The sequence below is a fragment of the Lithobates pipiens genome, unplaced genomic scaffold, assembly GCF_037356315.1.
Source record: "Lithobates pipiens isolate NorthernLeopardFrog02 unplaced genomic scaffold, aLitPip1_a1.2 Scaffold_8, whole genome shotgun sequence".
In the NCBI taxonomy this organism is placed as follows: Eukaryota; Metazoa; Chordata; class Amphibia; order Anura; family Ranidae; genus Lithobates; species Lithobates pipiens.
This window is the reverse complement of record NW_027507903.1, coordinates 456,292,608-456,311,977: the sequence shown is the minus strand read 5'-3', so window position 1 is coordinate 456,311,977 and position 19,370 is coordinate 456,292,608. Positions and strand designations below refer to the sequence as shown.

The 19,370-nt window shown below is 42.2% G+C and overlaps 1 protein-coding gene across 4 annotated transcripts in view; it reads left to right on the top strand.

The window, feature by feature from the left end:
• ANKS1B (ankyrin repeat and sterile alpha motif domain containing 1B) overlaps positions 1-19,370 on the top strand; it is a 231,398-nt gene that overhangs the window by 906 nt on the left and 211,122 nt on the right. The window lies entirely within an intron of this gene.

The following is a 19,370-nucleotide window of genomic DNA, read 5'->3' as shown; positions in this document are numbered from 1 at the left end:
CTCTATATATATATATATATATATATATATATATATATATATATATATATATATAAAATATACATAGATAGATATATGTGCATGCACACACACACACATACATATATATGTATATATAGCATGTTTATACAGAGATATCGCACATGCATGTATATACATATATTTTATATCCATTATTTTCCATACCGTATATCTATATAGGGTTTCCACCTGGCTGGAATGACACCGGCCTGGTTGCTGTAAAAGGGACTTGTTGCCAATGGTATTCACGGGAAGGACATCAAAAGGCCGGGATTTTGTTCCCAGAAAAGGTGGTAACCTTACACATCTATAGAATATGGAGGTATAGCCTGTGTATGTATATGTACAGTAGCCATGTGTCTACATATAGAGAGATATGGTACCTACATGCATAGATGAATCTAATATGCACTCCGTCACATACCAATATTTTTATTTACTATAGGTATGTGTATGTATAGCATGCATGAGTCCTGTAGTAGCTATGTATATAGAGCTTGAAACACACGTGCATATATATGTTACATATAGTATAGGTATGTATATGTACTGTAGTAACCTTGACATACATATTGTAATACACATACATATATCTTATACACACACAGTTACATATTTACATTTTGTGTAGGCATGTATATGTAGCATAGTAGTCACATATATAGATATTATAATACACACATAGATATATATTTTATAGTATAGGCATGTATATGAAGTGCAGTAGTTTTGCTATGCATAGTGTAATACACGCACATGGATATTTATTATGTACACAGTTACATATAGTATAGGTATGTATACTATGTATACGTAGTGTAGCAGACGTATTGTAATGCATACACCAATATATATATTATATGCGCATAGTTACATATGCATGTATATTCTATAGGTATGCGTAAGTGTGTGTGTGTCTATATATATATATATATATATATATATATATATATATATATATATATATAATCTACACACATAGTTACATACTGTACATGTAGTATGTATATGTAATGTAGTTGCTATGTATATGGATTTAGTAATATACTCATGCATATTTATTATATACTGGGATTAATATGTACATATAGTATAGGTATGTGTATCTATAGAATTTAGATGTAGTGTAGTAGCCATGTATATATATATATAGTAGTACACACATATTTTATATACACACAGATAAATATGTACATATAGTATTTGTATCTATAGAATGTACAATATATGTAGTGTAGTAGCCATATATGTAGATATAGTAATACACACAAAGATGTATACTATATATACACACAGTTATAAATATAGTATAGGCATGTGTTTGTACATATATGTAGTGTGGTAGCCATGTATAAATATAGTAATACACACATAGATATACTGTATATTCTATGGACACAGTTACATATGTACTTATAGCATAGGTATGTGTATGTATATACAGGTATGTAGTGTAGTAGCCCTATATGAATGGACGTGCCTACAGGCAGCCCTATGAGGCACTCAGCTTTTCCTAGAACATGAATGACACCAGTGGTATGTTAATCTTTCCTCCATGCCTATTACTGCCTGGCACACTTCACACATCCCTGTCCATTGTTTGTTTCTATTTTGAAGCACTTCCAAACTGCAGCGACAATGTGTGGCCCTGCGGTGGGGCTGCAGGCCCCATGTCAAGACCCCCAGAGATTCACAGGTTGCCCCTGCCTGCTATATGTTCTATGTATGTATGTATGTAAGTGTATGAGGGGGTGGAGTGGAGGTCTCCTCACTATGAGTTAGGATGTGAAGGCCTTGTCCCTGTCATGACTATTCCCATGTGCACAGACGATGGAAAACTGACCCCCATGTACCCGGCTCTATTAATAAATCTCTCAGGCTCTCATTGGCTGCACGCGTCTTCATTCGCTATGTGCATCTTTTTTTTTTTTTATTCTGAACGCTGCACCCATTTCCAGATTTAAAAGCTTGATGATGGGGATGTGACAGCTGCATTAGGAAGCAGCAGGCCGAACGCAGCAACTTGATGATTTGCAGATGGATTGAAAAACTGCATGCACAATATTGAATTATTTCCAGTCGTACATTAGATTCCATTAGCTACCACCTTGGCGGCATAGGATGGAGCGTGCATTAGGCACATGAGGCGAGGGCGCAATGAGTTCAAGGTGATGAATTGTCATCATTGCACAACTCAATTTATTACCAAACCCTCCCCTATCAGATAAATCTGAAATAAAATCGACCATGTTGTACTTAGAATTTATTGTCGCTCTGGTTTAATTGAGGCTGCAGGTTGGCCATACACTATACAATTGGAATGTACAATCTTCCTTAGATCAACTATGTAGTATAAGGGCCTGCTTAATTTGATTCTTTTGCATGGATTGTAGAGGTCTGTCATTATGTTACATTGTTTAGGTAAAGCTAGAGAAGGATTTATGGTGTATGGCATATTGGAGCATTACAGTACCCACTGAGATCCATTAGATATATATATATATATATATATATATATATATATATATATATATATATGGATTATGATAGCTGTAGACATAGAATGCACATGCCATCACAGCACTGGTGTCTTTAGTTACTCCATGGCAAGTCTATTCCCGTGTACTTCAAGAACCAGACATGCTAGTAGTCCTAAATTGCCACCATGCCTTCCAGTAGCAAACTTCCCAGAAGGAGGTGGAGCGATGCTTTAAGTGTATACTTTAAAGAGGATTTTCAGCATACCAGATGGCAGTGCATGTGAAATCTGCGTCTGCAGCTTGTTCCCTGAAAATCCTTTTTTTTAAAGTAGATCTGTATGTGATGTTCACGGTCTTTCTGTGGTGGATCATTTAAAAGTAATAGAAAAGCAAAAATACCTGTCTGGAGAAAGTACTACAATGGGCTCCCTTCAGTGCTGATCAAAGGGTCGTTCTACAAGGTAAGCATAGAGTCCAGACTAGCTGACCTTCCCCTTCAGCAGAGATCATCTGCGTAGGCTTTTGGGCACTTGAGGGAACCTGGGGCAGCATTTTCTCCAGGTAATGGAAGTATTTCAGTCCTTTAATTAGCAGTTGATTTTAGGTCCACTTGATAATGCATTCTAAACGGTTCAGTCTTAGTTTAGCCTATGGCAGCAATACTGTCCTTTTATACCATATTATGAATCTGTCCGCGCAGTTGAGCTGGTCTGCTTTAAAAATAAAAACTCATTCTGTACCTGATTAGAAGCAAGATGTAAATGGAGACAAGGCCATATCTTATTCGATCATTAATAAGTCAACATCACAACATCATAGTACCTATGGATATTCTTTCTGCGAATCCCCATCACAAACACATCTGAACGCTTTGCCCTTATGCACAATGAGCGTTTGCTCTGCTCCGCTGATGCCCTGTACACACGACTGGTTTTCCCGTCGGAATAAGCTCTGAAGGTTTTTCCGATATAATTCCGCTGAAACTGTCTTGCGTACACACGACCACACCAAAGTCCGATCGTCAAGAATGCGGTGACGTACAACACGTACGATGGGACTAGATAAAGGAAGTTCAATAGCCAGTAGCCAATAGCTTCTGTCTCGTACTTGCTTCAGAGCATGCGTTGTTTTTGGTCCGTCGGAACAGCATACAGGCGAGCGTTTTTTATATTTTTTATATTTCTAACATGTTCCATTTCTAGGTCTGTCAGAATTAAAAAAAATAAAAATTTCCGATGAGGCATACACATGATCGGAATATACGATGAAAAGCTTCCGTCTGACTTTTTCTGTCGGACATTCTGCTCGTGTGTACGCGGCACAAACGATTTTTCTTCTGACAGGAGAAAAGCTGCTTAAAAAAATGAAGTAATAGCTGCGTTTTGTGCAAGTTTGTGAGCGTTTGCAAGTTTGATGTTAATGTATTTTATTGGCCAGAATATTAATTTATTCTGCCCACTAGAATGCATTCAGGATCCACCCCTTCCTGTCTAACGTCACCATAAAACAATTTATTCACTCCTTGGTTATATCCAGCCTTGACTACTGCAACTTCCTTCTTCACTGGCCTGCCGTTACACAAGCTATCCCCCTTCAGTGTCGGTTCATACTGAGGCAGCACGACTTGCAGTGCGACTGCTTTAGACGACCTGGGCACGACCGCTGCAGCGACTTGCAAAACGACTTCTCTATAGAAGTCAATGCAAGTCGCCCCCAAAGTCGTATAGGAACCTTTTTCTAAGTTGGAGCGACTTGTGTTCCATTGTACAGAACGGGACGCGACTTGCCAGGCGGCTAAGTCGCCTGACAAGTCATCCCAGTGTGAACCTACCCTTAGTCTATTATGAATGCTGCTGCTAGACTAATAAACCTTACTAGCCAATCTGTGACTTAGGGTTGCCACCTGTCCGGGATTCACCTGGACAATTTGGGTTTTTAATCATGTGTCCGGGTTTCAGGTGGACTGAAACCCAAACACATTATTCAGACCAGACTGTGGCTCCCCACCCAAGTAACCAAGATAGTCACACACAAATTTGTTGTTGTCTGGGAGCTGCAAACGGCTGTCTGGGGGCAGGTTTGGCTCACTGGGTGGCAGGGCGACGATGTCAGCAAGAGCAATTTGGCCACACCCACCGTTCCCTGTAGCACGCAATGCGCAACGCATTACTACTCTTCTGGGGCACCCAAAGGTGTCCCAGGCCACTAAAGTGTTTGGGATTGGCTTGAAGAAAAGGTGGCAACCCTACTGTGACTACTGCCCCTTTCTACCAATCTCATCATGGACTTCCCCTACCCCATCATATAAAATTCAAAATACTAACCACAACATACATGGCCATCCAAAACATCACCCCCAGCTTCATCACCAACCTCACCTGCAGATATCGCCCAAATTGTTTCCCCAGCTCTCCCCAAGACCTCCTGCTCTCTAGCTCCCTTGTTACGTCCTCCCATGCTCGTCTCCAGGACTTTCCCAGAACCTCTCCCATCCTCTGGAATTCCTTACCCCAGTATGTCTGGTCAGCCCCTACTCTGTCCGCCTTTAGGCGATGCTTAAAAACTCATTTATTCAGGGAAGCCTACCCCACCTCTAAGAACTGTACTTGAGTCACCTCCATTAGATCATCCTCCGCAGCTATTACCTTTTGTACAATCCCCCTCCCCCCCCTTTAGATTGTGAGCTCCATGAGCAGGGCCCTCCTATTCTTTCTGTATTGAAATGTAGTGTAACTGTACCTTCCCTCTTTATATTGTAAAGTGATGCGCAAACTGTTGGCACTATATAAATCCTGTATATTATTAATATTATTAACGCGTTAACAAGCGTTTATGCGCGTTCAAGGATTTTTTCTGCCCAAAAGCTGTCCTCTGGACACGCTGATGAAGAGGTTTTATTTCAGCCTGTAAATGCTGCTCTTCTAAAACATCTATGTGTGCCTGGCTAACATAGATGCTGAAAAAATAAACGCCAAAGTCCCGTAAAAGCAGCGTTTTTTTTTTTTTTTGCCCTGTGTGCATGAGGCCTAACGCAGGAGGTTAAGGTTTGGTGCCCAATTAAAGCGGGGTTCCACCCATTTAAAAGTCAGCAGCTGCAAAACGTGTAGCTGCTGACTTTTAATAATCAGACACTAACCTATGCCATAGACCAGCGATGTGGACGAACGAAGCCCCGCTCCTCTCCCCCCCTTCTCCACGGCGCTGGCATTCTAACTGCCACAGCCGGGTGTGCACTGCGCATGCGCGACCCGCTCTGCTCTCTGTGTATGGCCGGGCAATCTTCTGGGACCTGTGACATGTCCCAGAAGATTACAGGGAGGGAGGGGGAGAGGTGAACTTCCTTCCGGCACTGCAGTGCCAGGGGAGGAATTGGGAGGTGGGTGCCTGTAAAAACTGGGTACCCACTCCCCCCCCCCCCACCCAAAAAAAAATGATGTGCCAAATGTGGCATGTCGGGTGGTCACCGACACTTAAAGTAGAAGTTCCATTTTTGGGTGGAACTCCGCTTTAATGTGTCATTAATCAGCTGCTTGCCTAACTACATCTCCAAGTTCAAAGCAAAGTCACAGCTGAAGAAACGTGGCCGCTGTCAAGGATGGCCACTCAGATCGCCTAGCTTTGCCTAAACTCACCTTTAACAGTGCCCATAGGACTTTATGCTTCAATGCCAGCAGCTGGTAAACTGATTTGTGATAGTAAAAAATAGCAAGAAGAGAAGTAAAAGGGAAATGGAAATTATCTGAGCTTTTAGAAGCCTTGCCCATACTAGTAGACGTATAGGAGTTGATTTACTAAAAGAAAATAGACTGTGCGCTTTGCAAAGTGCTGCTGCACTCTGCAAGTTCAGTTGCTCCAGAGCTTTAAAGGAGCAGATGCTTTGCTGACTTCCATCATCCAATCATGTGCAAGCAAAAATGCTATTTTTTTCTTTTCCTTGCATGTGATTGGTTATTTTTTGCAAAGTGAAGCTTCACCTCATATACTAGGCTTTATAGAAACCGCACTTGCCAAATGCAACTGCACTTTGCAAAGTGCATCTATTTGTCTTTGGTAAATCAAGCTCATATTGAGAGAGGAACATTAAAGCACAATCACTGTATAGCACTATTAAGCAGAAAACCCAGCATAGATTAAACCAATAAAACACATTAATTTGGCCATTTTTATTCATATGTCCTGGGGGAGATCTATTTGACATCTAAAAGAAGCTAAAGTGGCCTCACAATTCCAAACCAGTCCATTTCTTGTGAATGTCTCATGCTCCTTGGCAGTCTCAAAACCCAGGGTGCTTTGATATAGAAATCTCAATTTTGGTTAAGGTACCTATATATCTAAAGCCAAAACTTTTATTATTATTATTATTATTATTTTAAATAGAATGTGTGTGTGGAGATTTCCCTTCATTTCCTGTCCCATAGGCTCAACATAAAGTAATGCCCCATACACACGATGCCCCATACACACTACACACGATGAGATTATCGTCCGTTTTTTTTGCATGGTAATCTCAGATCAAATCTGATGAGTTTACTAAAGTCACGAAAATTCCCGCACAACAGAAAAAAAAATTGGAAGTGATGTCATGTGTTGTAATGCATTTGCGAACGATAGCTGTACTGATTAAACGAAAATCGTACGATCTGGCGTACCATTTTCGTTTAATTGTACGATCGTATGAAAAAAAATTCCGGGCATGTCCGATAGAATAATATCGGATGAACTGTCCTGAAAGCTCTGTACGAATGATCCGATTATCATACGATCGCTTGGAAAGCGGAATTTTCCGTACGATTTTCTGATCGTGTGTACGGGGCATAAAAGGATATCTTTCCAATATTAGGCCCCTTTCACACCAGCGGACCAATCAATTGTTCTCTATGGGGCGGCGGATGTCAGCGGACGGATGGGGATAAGTTCGCCGTCCATCCAGCGGATCAGATAGGATGACCGTTGGATGGAAACAGACAAGCAGTCTGATGGCCCCATAGATAACAGCGGACCTGTCATCCGCCTGCTCAGTGGAGACCAGCAGAGAGATCCCCGCTGAGCAGGTGGATCTGTTTGGACGAATTCCACTCCATGTGAAAGGGGCTTAAGGGAAGGTTTTTGTAGGACAACTGATTGGTTTTTCCTTCCTTTCTCAGTCTGAGTGCTGCTGTCCAGGAGATTTCAATAGGCTGATAACAAGTCATATTCCTAGAGGCCAATACCAAGTATTTTGTTACTTTCAAGGTGGAATTCCTGCCTTAACTAATCTTAAAAATGTCTTCCTCCCCTCCTGCCCCCTATCCTGCCTACCCTATGTAAAAAAGATCTGTATACTTACCCTTTTTCAGTCTGCTCCGGTCCAATCACGTGATCCCACAGCTCCAACTCCCCTGTGTCAAGGAGTGCTCGCCAACGGATTGGAATCCCAGCAGTCCTGACATCGTGGAAATGCTCCCATCGCCCAGCCGTTGTTGGTGCTCCCTCCTCTCTCTCAGTCGCCATTAACTGTGGGATCGCATGAGTGGATTGAGGCGGACTGAAAAAAAGGTAAGTATACAGATGCTTTTTACTTAAAGTGGTTGTAAACCCTTACAAACCACTTTGACCTACAGGTAAGCCTAGATTAAGGCTTACCTGTAGGTCCAAGAAATATCTCCTAAACCTATATGGTTTAGGAGATATTTGCCCGAAAACAGGCACCGATGTCTACGGCGCATGCGCACCGCTGTCTACAGGCGCACTGAGCGCGGCATTCTCAATGACGGAGCTGCCGCGCGTGTCGGCTCCCGTGCGCATGCGCGGGAGTGACGTCATCGCGGCTTCGTCGAATGACAGCGCCGGAGCAGCGAGACCCACCAAGAAGATGGAGGCTCCGTACACAAGGGGACAGCGGTGACTTCACTGGCTCCTGTGTCAGGTAAGTGACACATAATGGGCTACTATGCGATGCATAGTAGTCCATTATGCTTTACCTTTGCAGGGAATCAAAGAGGAAGTAAACCCACTGTAGCGCCTGAAAAACGCCTGCAGTGTGAAAGAGGTCTTAGTACTCTTAACTGAGACAAGTACACACTATAGAGGAATATACTTTGTTCATAATTCATGTCATAGGTTTACAGACAATATTGTTAGGCAGCATTTTGCACCTAATACATTTAATGATTATCTAATAAATACATATTGTAGTTGTATTAAAGGAGGATGATAACAGTTCCGTTTTTTCTTTACTCCTGTGACCCATGTTCAGTCAACAGCTAAAGCCCGCTGTCAGTTGACGTCACAGAGATCCAGAATGGCGAAAGATCGCAACCATATGGTCAGAATCCACCCAGGAGCCTGACACCTGTCTCAGCATCTCAGCGAGCCACTGAGAGCCTGGGCCAGCCGCTCCCGCCCTCTCCACAGCCCAGCAATACAGAGAGTGGGGGGAGGGGCAGAGCAGAGAGCGGTGACTAACAATTACTGCTCTCTGCTCAGAGCAGCGGGGAGAACTGAGAAATCAGTGGCGTTTGACCGCTTAGTTCTCAGCCTTAGAGATGGAAGGGGACAGATGCATCCTTACATTGATGCTATATCCACCGAGGTAAGAATGATTAAAAAAAAAAATGTGAATTCCTTTTTATATCTGCCTAAAGTGTATCTTTGCATTTATCCCCAAACCTCCACTACCTCTAGAGCATTTCCCAGCATTAGTATTTTCTTTTACTTTATACCTGTAGCAATAAGCAGATTTTATTACTTCCTAAAATATCACCAGGCTTGTAAAATTCTTGCAAGAACACTTGATGGGTGTTTCATTCCTATTGGCATAGACATGCCCCCAGAATGGCATCTCCCAAGAGTCCTTTCCCTATACGCAGTGTGTTGGGAGCCAAGGTTTCAGTAGGAAGAAATCAATTTATGCACATAGAAAGGGACATAGAGGGGTAAGTGAAGCTCTGTTATCCAGCAGCCAGGGCTGACAACGCTGGTTGAGAATTCAGGACAGCAGAGGCACTGTGTTGTCAACTCAGACAGGAAGTTAGAAGCGCACTGGATTTCTGGCAGATCACAAGGTATTTTCTACAGTTGCAGAATTTTTAAAGGGTTAAAAATGGAGAAAAGGGCATGAATTGGAGAGATGTACTGAATATGTTTTTTTTATTTGTGCCCTGACATACACTTTAACATTTTTATATCCTGAGACAGGAACAGATTGTAGGCACTAGTGACAGATTGTGAGTCCCCCCAGTGGCAGTTTCTGACCCGGTGACACTGCTCTTTCAGTATGACCTTGAACTCAATGCTATTCTTTTGTTCGAAGCCCACAAGGGCAGCTTAACAATAGCCTGGTGGAGAGCGCGCTATCGAATTGCTGATGCTGTTTATTTATTATTTCAGGGGGATTATGTCACAGTTGACGTTAATCATTTTCTTTTCGTAGCGCAGTGGCCCGTTGCTCTTTGTTACTGGCTAACGAGCGTGATGTAATTAGTTCTTTTTCATTACCAAATGAAAAACACTAATCATTATTGTTCTCTTTGGGTGCCAGTTTTGGTTGACAGAAAATTGTTACAAAGCGGTTTGGCTGTGGTATTGCTTGTAATATATATATATATATATATATATATATATCCAGCATTGTGTCTATGCAGCTTGTGCTTGTCTATAAATGTCTATCAGTGTGACTTATTCAGTTCAGGTCCCTTTTACCCGATAGATTGATTTCGGACTTCTGATGTGTGTACGATGGCTCAGCACGTCCCTGAAAACCTAACATTAAATAATGCATGTGTTTTTCATATGCTTTAGGATGCAGAACCTATAGCCTGTTTAACATTCTTTAAGATGTACATGTGAAAAAAGAACAGCTAAATTGGAATAATCATAAAAGCGTGTTAGTGGTTTAAAGCTGAACTCTGGAAAGTAACTAAATTAATAAAAGCTGATACAGGCTTCTTTTTTCTATCCTTTGTCTAAGGCCCCTTTCACACTAACGTCCCGTTCAGGCCCGCCTGTCAGTTTTTCAGGCGGACCTGAACGGGTGCTCCATAGAGGTCTATGGAGCGTCGGATGTCAGCGGTGACATGTCCGCTGACATCCGACCCGCTCCGATCCGAAAAAGTGTGACGGAGGAAAAAGCTATTTTTCCATCCGTCTGCGGATCGGATCGGATGACGACGGGCACTGCGGTCCGTCGTCATCCGATCTCCCATAGGGGAGAGCGGCGCTGTGACAGGTCCGTCCCTGCACAGTGTGCGGAGACAGACCTGTCATCTCCCTGCTCAGCGGGGATCGGCGGAGTGATCCCCGCTGAGCAAACGGATATCCACGGGGCGGATCAGAACTGATCCGCCCCGTGTGAAAGGACCCTAAGCCATGGTCTCCAAACAGCGGCCCGTGGGATGGATGCAGCATATTGCTTGCTTTTATTTAGCCCCTGGGGCACTTTTCCTTTCACTGATACAAGGTACTATTCCTCTCACTGACATTAATGATGGGGCACTGTTAATCCCACTGACACCAGCGATGGGGCAATATTCCTGCCACTGACATTAATGATGGGGCACTGTTAATCCCACTGACATCAATGATGGGGCACTATTCCACCCACTGATACCAACAATGTGTTGTTATTTCTCTCACTGACACCAACAATGAGGCTCTATTTCTTCTATTGGCAATGAGGCTCTATTTTTTCCCACTGATATTATTGATGGATCACTCTTAATCCCACTGACACCAATGATGGGCACTATTCATCCAACTGACACCAACAGTGGGGCATAATTATTCCCACTGACACCAACGACGGGGCATAATTTCTACCACTAATATAAACAAAAGGCATTATTGATGGATCACTCTTAATTAATTCGACTGACACCAATGATGGGCACTATTTATCCAACTGACACCAACAGTGGGGCATAATTATTCCCACTGACACCAATGATAGGGCATAATTCCTGCCACTAATATAAGAAAATGGCATTATTGATGGATCACTCTTAATTAATCCCACCAACACCAATGATGGCCACTATTCATCCAACTGACACCAACAGTGGGGCATAATTATTCCCACTGACACCAATGATAGGGCATAATTCCTGCCACTAATATAAGAAAATGGCATTATTGATGGATCACTCTTAATTAATCCCACCGACACCAATGATGGGCACTATTCATCCAACTGACACCAACAGTGGGGCATAATTCTTCCCACTGACACCAACAACGGGGCATACTTCCTACCACTAATATAAAATTTTTTAATTATTGATGGATCACTATTCCTCCCACTGATACCAACAATTGAGCACTATTCCTCCCACTGACACCAACAATAAGGTACTATTCCTCCTCCTATTGACCACGGGCACTTGTCATTTTTTACTCCCACTGACAACCAAGCCTTAACCCTAGTGCACGCGTTTAGAAAATCGAACGAAAAATACAGCTTTCAGAGCGATCGTGCGATAATCTGATCGTTAATACCCATTTTTTAAGAGCTGATCACGACCATTTATCTGAAATTAGCCAAAGGGGTTAACACAAATACAGTTTTCAGGTGTTTTAGCGCTAGAAATTGTGCCTGTAAAGCGTCTGAAAACTGCCTTCCATGCTGCCGAATGTGAAAGCCCGAGTGCTTCCACACTGGGAGGTGCATTGTGGGACATTAGGAAAAGTCCTGCAAGCAGCATCTTTGGGGCAGTTTGGGATGTCAGAAAAAGGTTTAGTGTTTAAGTGGCTAAACTTTCTTCATTTACACACAAAGTCTATTCCTGTGACAAATTGTTTATATTTAGTTCCCCTGTTAAAGAATGTTTTGATTCTTTGTAGACTGCCCATTTTTTGCCTTCGGCTCCTTCACACGGACGTGTCCGTGTACGGAGCCCGCGCTGCTCAGCGGGGGATCGCTCCTTTCGATCACCACAAAGCAGGCAGATGACAGGTCAAGATCGCAACAGGGAAAACAATCGTGATAACAATTCTTGACGATTAATCGTGCAGCTCTAAAACAGGCTAATATTTATCATAATTCATGGCCCCACGGTCTTCCTCCCTGCTAATTCTACTGTTCAAACAAAGCTGCTCTTCTTGCCAGTCTCTGATCAGTCTTCAGTTTTATCATGTACAGTGCAGGACCAAGACCTTTGCTAGTCCTACATTGTATGCCATGATGTAAAAGGTTCCACCCACAATTGGATGCTGGAGAAAATAGAGGACTGGTGCTCCAGCATGGGTTAACGTTTATGTAAACACAATAAAATCCTGCCATGGCTGTCCTTGTTCAGGCACTTCCTGTTATGGAATGTGACAACACTCTTTTCTTGTCTTCCACCTGTGCTCCTGTGTTGTCGTCCTGACCCTAGCTCTTCTCCAGCTGTGTCTGTCAGTCCTATATTGGAAGAATATGTCCATTAACTTCTTGACGTCCGCGCTACAGCCGAATGATGGCCACAGCGCGGACCTGAATTTCCGGGAGGCCGTCATATGATGGCCTCCCCTGTGAATGCTCCCTGCGCGCGCCCTACGGGGTGTGTGCGCGGAGCGCGCTGTGATCACCGAGTCACTGAGACTCGGGTGATCACCGATCCGAGTAAGGGGCTGATCCCGGACCCTTACCATGGGATCAGCTGTCAGCCAATGACAGCTGATCACATGGTCAAAACAAAAGTTCGGTGATCGTTTTTTTTTCTCCTCACGCTGACAGTGGAGGAGAAAAAAAAAGCCGATCACTGGCTCATCTGCAAGGGACATTGGCAGTTATGCCTCTTATGCCTCATCTATGCCACCTGCCATTGCCACCCATCAATGCCCACAAGTGCCACCTATCAGTGCCCACCAGTGGTGCCAATCAGTGCCACCTAACAGTGCTGCCTATCAGTGTAACTGATCAGTGCCCATCACTGCCACCCATCAGTGCCCATCACTGCCACCTATTGGTGCCCATCAGTGCCGTCTCATCAGCGACATCAATGACGGACAAAAAATAATAATAATAATATATATATATATATATATATATATATATATATATATATATATATATATATATATATATATATATATATATATATATATATATATATATATATATAGATATATATATATATATATATATATATATATATATATAGATATATATATATATAATGTGTGTGTGTATAGCTATGTGCAGAGAGGGTTAATTCTGAATTTTCTGTTGTTACCCTGTGGGTTTCTGATAAAGGCTATAAGTGGTCTTTTCAACAAAGAAAATTTTAGACAGGACCCGTCAACGTAGGAGAGGTGTACCCACATCCCAAATTATACATAAAAAGTAGGTCGAAAAAAGAAGGCATCTTTTAATAGTACCAAAGTAATGGTATGTAAAGATAAAAGCACAGTATGTACATTGAATATGGAACTCCCATAGAAATTAGCATGCAACGCAGAATGTTGTTTTCATTGCCTTTTTATAATAAAATACTGCTTTTATTTTTATATGCGGTCACTCTGCCAATAAAATCTTTTTTCTTTTTTTAAATCTGCTGCAAAATGTACAACATGAGTTTGGATGCCACTGCCATTCATTTATAAATGGCACCCCGAACGCGATGCGATTTTGTCACTATTGTTGTGTGACAAAATCGCGCTGCAATTGCAGCCAAACGCATCTTTAAAAATCACGTGAAGCTTGTTGCCCAAAAAAAGCAGGGTCTTCTTTTGGGGCGACAAGACAAATGCGCATAGAGCAGCCCTTTAGAGAGAATGGACTGCCCTATTCGCAACATGAAAATCGCTAACACAGAATCCCGAGCGAGAAAGCGACTTTTCGCAACGCAAAGTGTGAATGGGACCTTGAGGTAAGTAATAACAAGTATCAGATCCTGTATCAGCAGAGGAAGAAGTGGTGACATAGTTATTATTTTTTTAGTTTTAGTTATTCATTTTGTTACTTTCCAGATTTTAGCTTTTGCTTCTTTGTATACTTTGTAATTATGTGTGCATGGGGCTAAGTCATAACTCATTGGATAAGCTATGCTTCTAAGGCTCCATTCATACTGTACGATTTGGAATTGCGGGCAAAAAACCTAACATTAAATAATGCATGTGTTTTTCATATGCTTTAGGATGCAGAACCTATAGCCTGTTTAACATTCTTTAAGACGTACATGTGAAAAAAGAACAGCTAAATTGGAATAATCATAAAAGCGTGTTAGTGGTTTAAAGCTGAACTCTGGAAAGTAACTAAATTAATAAAAGCTGATACAGGCTTCTTTATTCCATCCTTTGTCTAAGCCGTGGTCTCCAAACAGCGGCCCGTGGGATGAATGCAGCATATTGCTTGCTTTTATTTAGCCCCTGGGGCACTTTTCCTTTCGCTGATACAAGGTACTATTCCTCTCACTGACATTAATGATGGGGCACTGTTAATCCCACTGACACCAGCGATGGGGCAATATTCTTGCCACTGACATTAATGATGGGGAACTGTTAATCCCACTGGCGCCAGCGATGGGGCAATATTCTTGCCACTGACATTAATGATGGGGCACTGTTAATCCCACTGACGCCAGCAATAGGGCAATATTCTTGCCACTGACATTAATGATGGGGCACTATTAATCCCACTGACACCAATGATGGGGCACTACTCCACCCACTGACACCAACAATGTGTTGCTATTTCTCCCACTGACACCAATGATGAGGCTCTATTCCTTCTATTCTAAAAAAAAAAAAAAAATTATATATATTTTTTGCATATATATTATAGCAGAAAATTAAAAAAAAATTTTTTTCAAAATTGTCGCTCTTTTTTTGTTTATAGCGCAAAAAAAAAACGGAGAGGTGTTTCAATAACACCAAAAGAAAGCTCTATTTGTGGGAAAAAAAGGACATCAATTTTGTTTAGGTACAGGGTCGCGTGACCGCACAATTGTCATTTAAAGCAATTCAGTGCCGTATCGCAAAAAATGCTCTGGTCATTAAGGGGGTAAAACCTTCCGGGGCTGAAGTGGTTAAAAACTGTTGATTTTTTATTTATTTTTTGGAATTTTGTGTAAAAATGCAATTACGGTTTGCGAACATGTGTGACTGAAGAAAAATTAGACAGTGTTTCTTTATTTGACTTTTATAAGGTTTATCTTCTCAAAAAAAATATCCCATTCTTCGCAATCGCTCCTTATTCATGTCATCGGTTTTCGGCAGCACCTATATTTGTGAACAATTATTTTCTAGGATGAAGCACACGAAGGGCAAAATTAGAACCAAAATATGTGATGAGCACCTTGATCATTAAAGTGTTTGTAACCCCAAAAACAGCTATTTTTGGCAACCCCCTCTAATTTATCTGGCAATAACTGACTTACCAAGTGATTTTTTTTAAAAAGATGCCTCTTTCCAGTGTTCGTCAGGCATGGGCATGTGACTCCTGGCCACTTTGCTACTACGATTCAGGGCTATAGCGGGAGGAGTCAAAATCTCACTCTGACATCTGCTGGGAGTCACGTGACCGTCATGGTGGCCACTCAAGCACCAACCACTGTAGCTGTGGATTGTAGTAGCAGAAAAGGGTATTTAGAAGCATCTTTTAAAAAAAAACACTTGGAGAGTCAGTTATTGCCAGACAAAGGGGAGGGGCTGCAGGATAGTTTTAAAGCTTTCTTATTAAAAATAGGGGGGGGGGGGGCAAGACAGAGACACAGACAGGGGAGCTGATAGGCAGGGAAGGAGGGGGTGAGGAGGACAGAGGAGAGCTGCGGTTGACAGAGGAAGGATGTAAGCTGACCATAGTGGTCAGGGCTCAGCAGCCATGATTGTCGTGGTCAGCTCACAGAGGGGGACAAAGAAAGTGACAGTTTTTTTACAGTTTAGAGAGGGGCAGGTTAGACAGCGCCAGCACTGTACTGTTTAATCCGCTATAAGGGAACAGGATTTCTCTTCTTTTTCTTTTTTTAGGGTTACAAACACGTTAACTTGTGATCTGCCTGCTTTTTTCTGCTCATCAGCTGTCCTTATTGTTAGTGTATTTTATATGTACCCCAAGAAATTCCTCTTCTTCCATAGTGGCCCAAGAAGGTCTAGGCTGTTAGTGACCGGATGGAGCTTAAAACAGAGATTTTAGAGATATCCATTAAGCCTTGGTTCACATTGGTGCGATTTGACATGTCAAATCGGCAGGAATTACTGGCAATGGCAGCGTCCTAATCGACCACACCGATTTAAAATAGTAGTTTCTGTACTAGTTTTTGCGATTTCAGGCTGCGACTTACTTTGACATCTGTGCAGAAACCTGTACAGATGTCTCTGAAATGGGACTGATATGTGGAAGTGAAATCGGCTTCATTCCCGCAGCTCAGTCTGAACGTGGAAATAAGTACTTTTAACTAAAAACAGGTTATTTGGTAATTGGGTTGGGTGGACTGTGGTCAGCATGTTTAGAAAACGCCCTGGCATCAATGGGAGTAAAAAATACCCCATCATTGATATTAGTGGTAGGAATGGTGCCCCATTGTTGATGTCATTTGGAGGAATAGTGCACTGTATCAGTGGGAGGAATAGTGCACCAAGGGCCGGGTAAAGGCAAGCAAAGGGCCGCAGTGAAGTTTGTAAACTTACTCTTTGAAGATTCCCACACACATTTACTTCCTGAAATTCTGTGATTCGTAGTCACAATGCAGTGTGAGTAGGCACACATTTCACAGAACCTGCCTTCTGAACTACAGAGGTGCTGAGAGGGGCGGTTTCAGGAGGAGGAGTCAGTACAGAAACCATTGCCTGCAGGCAGCAAGGTACCATGGGATTTGTAGTCCTTAGATTAATTAAACGTAAACAGCAGAAGAATGGAATGTAGGGAATCTAGGAAGTTGTAGAAGGAGACAATCAGCAGACAGGCAGAACTCACAACATGAAAGCGGAATGTAATCTTATATTGGATTGTCCGATATAACTATTGTTTGTATTGTTATTGCACTTCTGATATTATAAAACAAAAGTGTATGTTGTGACCATATGCTCTGTATCCGATACCTGGTCCGGTTAGGGCACCGTGGTTCCTCCCACTGGCTGGCTATGCCACTATTGTGTTGTGTATAGCAGCCAGCCAGGTGGACGAACCACAGCTCCCAGCAGACCAGGTATCCAACACACTGGGAAGTAATGGAGCGTTTTGCGAATTGTAGCTCTTGAAAAGAGCAAAGTACCTGTTAGAAAGGTTAGTATTAAATCAGTTTTTTTTTTTTTTTTTGCGGGCTGCTTGTGTGTTTACTTGTATGTTACTGTAGCAAAACAAAACAAGAAAAAAATATTTTTGGATATTTTTAGGCTGTATTCACACCTGAACGTTTCAAAGTCGCATGTTTTCTCTATGTAAAAGGAAGGCAAAATGGCAGCTGCCCTGGGCCCTGTCATTGTTGTGGGGCCCAAAGCATCTGCCTCATACTTGCCAACTATCCTGGTTTAAATTTCCTCACCCCTTGAGGTTTTAATCTTGTGCTGTGTCCCAATATCTCAGTGTGAAGTGCTGCTACTAATGCTGCCCAGCTCTGCCATATTGTTGTGTACAGATGACTCACCTGCAGACCCTGTGTTTACATGTAAATTACCAGCATTCATATGTAAATAGTGGCAGCCGACAGCATTGATATGTATATCATGCCCCCCCAAGGTCATATCTACATTAATCTCTAGCAACCAATCAACAAGCAGAAATCATGTGCTGTAACCTCTAGCAAATAACCAGTGAGCTGTAATGTGTGTTGTAACCTCTAGCAACTAGACAGTGAGCGGTAATGAATGATACACTGTAACCTCTGGCAGCCAATCATAATAGCTGCCTGATCTGATTCAGTAAACTGATTTTGAGCCTAGCTGCTATTTATTGTATGTCTCAGAGCAGGTGGAGAGCAAAACTGCATGGGGGGGGGCCCAAGAAAATTTTTGCCCAGGGTCCAATCAATATTAAAGATGCCCCTGTTTCAGTGTGCATGTGGGTGCTTTACGCATATCCACATTAGCTGTATCTTGTAATTTAGATGGTCGGCTGTACACAGCAGCAGCAGGTACTGGGAAGGTGATCACGTAGGCCAGGGGAAGGCAACCTCAGCCCTCCAGCTGTGGTGAAACTACAAATCCCATCATGCCTCTGCCTCTAGGAGTCATGCCTGTGATTGTCAGGGTCTTGCAATGTCTCATGGGACTTGTAGTTTCACCACAGCTTGAGGGCCAAGGTTGCCTACCCCTGATGTAGGCGCTGCACATTGTGTTGCCCCTGTACAGCTATGTGCACGAAGCCTAAATGCAATATTCCCATGTGTACCTGAATCTTTCATTGAAACCATGTCTTATAGCTCTAGTTAGTAGATATGTGTGTTTTGCTTTCTTTTTTTTATGCTAACTGCTGCTTTTCTCTATTACATATATATTTAGTATAGTGCTTTTTATTCTGCAATTTAACACTAGGGGTACTTTTCTCTTTGGTTTTATGTGTCGTCCAGAAGCTTTGCAGGGAGAGAAAATGGCTGAACTTATTATAAGTCTAATATATTATCACTTTGTATCTTCTCACAGCATGCCTTGCTACATTGTTCCTGTAAACAGCTATAGCTCACACTAATGGCATGCTAGGCCTGCTTAGTGTATGTACTGTTGTTTTGTAGTATCCTCATTTACATTTTATGACATCATTAAAGCCTAACTGTATCCATTTTTTTTTTAGTTAGTTAGTGGGGAATAGTTACAAATTCTGTTGAATTTTTATTTCTGCTTGTGGCCCCACTGGTGAGATTTGAACTCACTTCCTGTCCCTGTGACACACAATAACCAGGAGGAATTGTTGTCATCCTGTTAGGAAGTCACACACAATAATAAAAACATAGCTCACAACTTTAGAACTTGAGAATGAGG